At 41.6% G+C, this 4,631-nt stretch overlaps 1 pseudogene; it reads right to left on the bottom strand.

The window, feature by feature from the left end:
- Positions 1 to 576: 576 nt before the first annotated feature.
- On the bottom strand, positions 577 to 860 carry LOC147354437 (bolA-like protein 3 pseudogene; annotated as a pseudogene).
- Between the last annotated feature and the right edge of the window lie 3,771 nt (positions 861 to 4,631).

Raw genomic sequence — 4,631 nt, 5'->3', positions numbered from 1 at the left:
GGTGACCTTCCCTTGTGGCCCTCCGCTTCCTCAGGAAACTGCACAGGTGCAGATTCCGAGGCGGAGCTTAGAGGTAGCCACGCAGGTCTGATCCCTGCAGGCGAGGGGAGGGGCGACGAGCATCCAGGTCTGCAGAGCGAGAGCAAGGCGGGGCAAGGGGCAGGGAGGTGTTTAACAGTCCTGTGATTCCCCATAAATTACATCCTGTTTTTTTTAAATGTGTTGCTTTAACATCTAAATACATAGCATATTCTTCTATAATTACAGTATGGAAATGTCTCTGAACAAAATAAACTTTTTGTCATATGTTCAGGAAAGAACGGTGGTAGTAGTGAAAGTCACTCAGTCATGTCCAACTCTGCGACCCCATGGTCTATACAGTCCATGGAGTTCTCCAGGCCAGAATACTGGAGTGGGTAGTCTTTCCCTTCTGCGTGGGATCTTTTCAAGCCAGGGATCTAACCCAGGTCTCCCGCATTGCAGGCAGATCCTTTACCAGCTGAGCCACAAGGGAAGCCCCTCTTAGTAAGATTCATCCAGTGTTTTAGCAACAACATCTAAGCAGCCACGATATGGTCAGTGTTTGGGGACAGACTTAAAAATCTGCAATCCGTGCCTACCTTTGATTTCTTCTTTGAGTGCCTATTGGCTGCTAGGCAGTAGTCTCCTCCTTAAATTCTTCCGATTTAATTTGAATTTTATACATTCCCCCACAGCCTCCTGGAAATTGTGAGGATTTGGGCCGCTTTGAGCTCCCCCTGGGGATGAGAGGAAAACATGCACTGGGCACAGTGGAGAGGAGGAAGCTGGTGGGTTCCGCAGACCAGAGGCACTGCTGCGGTGGGGCTTTCCGCCACCATGCCGGCAGAGGTGGCCAGCCTTCCCAGGTTGCTGTGTCACCGCGTTACACTTTTAAGACAAAAGCTTATAACTTTGTAGACCAGTATGTTGGAAACTAGGATATGTCCTCCTAACAAGTAGAAAAGTTTCAATAAAGATTTTATTTTCCTTTTTAAAATTGTTTGAAATTACGAAAGTATGACAACACATTTACATGAGGCTTTGAAAATAGTTACAGACAGTTCCACTATATATTACAATTTTTTTAAGAGTAGACAAATTAAGATTTTTAGTTGGAATTTCAATATTAAACTCTCAAAAATTAATAGAATGGACAGGAAAGTAGGATATACTAGACCTGAAAAGAATTGTGAACCAATTCAACATAATTAAGACTTATACAATTTTCACACAAGAGCAGGATACAAATTTTATTCAAGTTCCCATAGACTATTAACCAGGAGACACTGGCACATGACGTAAAACAAGGTGCAAAAGTTTCATGGCCTAAATAAAGAGTATTGAAATCATTCAGAGCCTATTCTCTTATTACTGTGAAACTATGTGAGAAATCAATACCAAAAAGTATTTGAAAATAACCCACATATTTTCAAGTGCAATAAATAAATAAATAAATAAATGTTTTTGTGAGCAGGTTCTTGCCTGTCCTGCTCCTGGCAATTCAGGGGTTGGGAACCTGGGTCTCCAAAGAGTTCCTGTAGGGCGATAATTGGATGCAGAACATTTCCTGCCATTAGAATACTTGAACCATCTTAAGAAAACAAGAAATTTTTTCTGGATTTCTCTCTGTACTGCAAACTAAAATAAGAAATACAAAACTATCCCTGGGGAAAACGTGCCATTTTACAGTGACATCCTGTATAACAACTTTTCCTCTTTGTTCTTCATTCAGCTGGAAGGCCAAACTCCACATGGCTCAGTTCCAGAGACACAAGGTCAAAACCTACAGTCTGAGACTGAAGGACTAAGGTATGTGATGGGAACGTCCGTCAGTACCTTTTTTTTTTTTTTTTTTAATTTTGAAATTGACAAAGTTTACCAACCATTACTTTAAAAAGAGCAGTTTTGTTTGATGCACGATACTGGATGCTTGGGGCTAGTGCACTGGGACGACCCAGAGGGATTGTATGGGGAGGGAGGAGGGAGGAGGGTTCAGGATGGGGAACACATGTATACCTGTGGTGGATTCATTTTGATATTTGGCAAAACTAATACAATTATGTAAAGTTTAAAAATAAAATAAAATTAAAAAAAAAATAAAAAGAGCAGTTTTCATTGATCAGTTGCTAAGTCGAATCTGACTCTGCAACTCCATGAACTGCAGCACACCAGGCTTCCCTGTCCTTCACTATCTCCCAGGGTTTTCTCAAACTTGTATTCATTGAGTGGGTAATGCCATCCAACCATCTCATCCTCTGTCGCCCTCTTCTCCTGCCCACAATCTTCCCCAGCATCAAGGTCTTGTCCATTGAGTCTGCTCTTCACATCATGTGGCAAAAAGAGCAATACATCTTTAAAAATTGATGAAAACCGCATTGTTCCTTTAGTTCACATTCTAAGCTTCTACTGCTCTCCACACAACAGGCCAATAATTGAGAGACAAGTTGCTGGGGCAGGAATAACGACTTTATTCAGAAAGTCAGCAAACCGAAAATATGGTGGACTGTACCCCCAAAACCATCTTACCCGAGTTAGAACTCAGTCCCCTTTTACATAAAAGAGGAGGGAGTAAGTCAAGTCGAATTCCTTTGAACCTAAGGAATCAAACAGTTAAGTAACAGAGCATAAAAGTCCATCAATAAGAGTTCCCTGAGAAACCTCAAACAACATCAAGGAATTTGAAGAGCAATGGAAGGCCATAAAAGGTCATTGTATAGGGTCACTCCTCAACCCCTCCCCTCCACACAATATCAGTAATCTTATTACTATTTAAATCATTCCTGTGCTGGGGTAGAAAAAAATTTAAGGCTACATAATATATTTAGGATATAATTTCAACTGTTAAAGGAGAAGGCAATGGCACCCCACTCCAGTACTCTTGCCTGGAAAATCCCATGGATGGAGGAGCCTGGTAGGCTGCAGTCCATGGAGTCGATAAGAGTCAGACACGACTGAGCGACTTCACTTTCACTTTTCACTTTCATGCATTGGAGAAGGAAATGGAAACCTACTCCAGTGTTCTTGCCTGGAGAATCCCAGGGACGGGGGAGCCTGGTGGGCTGCCGTCTGTGGGGTCGCACAGAGTCGGACATGACTGAAGCGACTTAGCAGCAGCAGCAGCAAAAGTACAAAGCTTATTTATGAGATGATGTTTTGTAATAAAACCATGGAGTTGCATATCCATGCACACACGCATGCACATGTAAATACACAATTGACTGAAACGAAGAGTTGCCTCTTGACACATTTTTAAGTCATTTTCTCATTATCACTTTTAGTCATATGTATTTCAGCATCTCTGGGGCCATGAAAATGAATCAACTGTACTTAAGTTTGCCAATAGTACTTCTTTTTAAAGGTTGTTTATTTATTTAGGTTGTGCTGGTCTTTGTTACTTTGTGTGACTTTCTCTAGTTGCACTGAGCTGGAGATACTCTGTAGTTGTGGTGAGTGGGCTTCTCACTGCAATGGCATCTTTTGTTACAGAGAACAGGTTGTAGGTGAACGGCAGGCACAAGGCTTCTATAGTTGCAATACATGGGGTCTGCAGTTTTGGCTCACAGGCTCTTGAGCATGGGCTTAGTAGTTGTGGTGGATGGGCTTAGTTCCTCCCAGGCATGCGGAATCTTCTCGGACCAGGGAGATCAAACCCATATCCCCTGCATTCGCAGACACATTCTTATCCACTATACCAATAGGGACATCTCAACTCTAATACTATATTAGTTTAAAAAAAAAAGAAAAAGTAGTAGACATATAAAAAACATATATAGAATACCTTGAGTCCTATCTCTATAAAATACCTATATTCAAAAATAATATGAAGGCATGTCTCCTGGTGCAATGCTAAAGAATCCACCCGCAAATGCGGAAGACATGAGTTCTGCTCCAGGATAACGCCACATACCTCAGGGCAACTAAGACCAAGTGATACAACTACTGAGCCTGTGCTGTAACGCCCAAGAGCCCAAACTACTAGGCCCACGCACTGAAACTACTGAAGCCCAAGCATCATACAGCCCATGCTCTGCACCAAGACACAAGAATCCCACACACCACGACTAGACAACAGCCCCTACTGCTGGCAACTAGAGAAAAGACCAAGCAGCAACAAAGACCCAGAACACCTAAATAAATAATTTTTCTAAAAAAAAAAAAAGATTTTATCTGCAGTTAACTTTAGTTCTGTAGTTATTAACAAAAACCAAAGTCTATTTGTTAATTCCATAATAAAACAATGAACCAAGGTTAGTAAAGTTGGGGACTTCCCTGGCAGTCCCATGATTAAGACCTCGCACTTCCATTTCAGGAGTTTCCGGTTCAATCCATAGTCAGGGAACTAAGATTCTGCAAGCTGCACCATGTGGCAAAGAAGACAAAAAAATATCAGTAAACTTGGATTTCATAGTGAAAAATAGATGATGGAATGAAAAGCCCCCTAGCCCTGAGGTCTCTTTCTGAACTTTCCATTCCATTCTCAAACACCAAGATTTTCAAGGAGGTCCTTAAATGTACTATAAATAGTCAGGGCTGATTTCCCCTTATTGGCCCTTTTCCAGATTTTACCACGTACTGTGAGTGTTAATACCTGATGTCCACATGCAGCTTCT

Source organism: Bos grunniens, chromosome 18 (genome assembly GCF_055505025.1).
Source record: "Bos grunniens cultivar Pamir isolate PY7600 chromosome 18, Bosgru_T2T1.0, whole genome shotgun sequence".
NCBI classification, from domain to species: domain Eukaryota; kingdom Metazoa; phylum Chordata; class Mammalia; order Artiodactyla; family Bovidae; genus Bos; species Bos grunniens.
The sequence above is the reverse complement of the archived record's forward strand: the minus strand, read 5'-3'. Positions and strand labels throughout refer to the sequence as shown.